Genomic DNA, 557 nt, shown 5'->3' on the forward strand with positions numbered 1-557 from the left:
TGTTCTATAAAAGAGGTGCGAACCTGCAGAAGTAGCGCATACTCGCAGTGTGGGATTGACCTACCAGAGAATGGAGCGCGAGAAAGGTTCGCGTTCAACCATCGTCGTCGTTAGACAGAGGGGTGTAATTTTTAAACTGCTGTTCGCCCTTAAAGTTATTCGATAAATTTGATACTTTGAAGCACTTTCACAAAGCGTCGCTAGAGGAAGGCAAACGCAGGGTAAGCGTTGTTTCGGCTAACCATTCCCGAATATTCAACAAGTATTCTGGAACCGGCGTCACTTAGACGGACATATCGATGCGAAAGACGCGTCACTGACTTGCGCGCGCGCTCCTCCGTGCAAGTATTTAGGCTTCATCAGCTTCAAGAGCTCCTCACGACAATAAAAGAAAAAAACAAATAGTGTGCGCTAAGGGTCGCTCATTCTCCGGCGTCATACAGAACAGTCCTTCCCCCTCCCCTTTCCGACACTTCCTCGGCGGCCGATAGGAGCGGTTGCACGCGCGGGCCCTGCGCCGGCTTCGAAATACGGGAAGGCGCCAAAGCCCGCGATCC

This window comes from Haemaphysalis longicornis, unplaced genomic scaffold (genome assembly GCF_048455015.1).
Source record: "Haemaphysalis longicornis isolate Haplotype H1 unplaced genomic scaffold, Haemaphysalis longicornis Haplotype H1 scaffold_14, whole genome shotgun sequence".
Lineage (NCBI taxonomy): Eukaryota > Metazoa > Arthropoda > Arachnida > Ixodida > Ixodidae > Haemaphysalis > Haemaphysalis longicornis.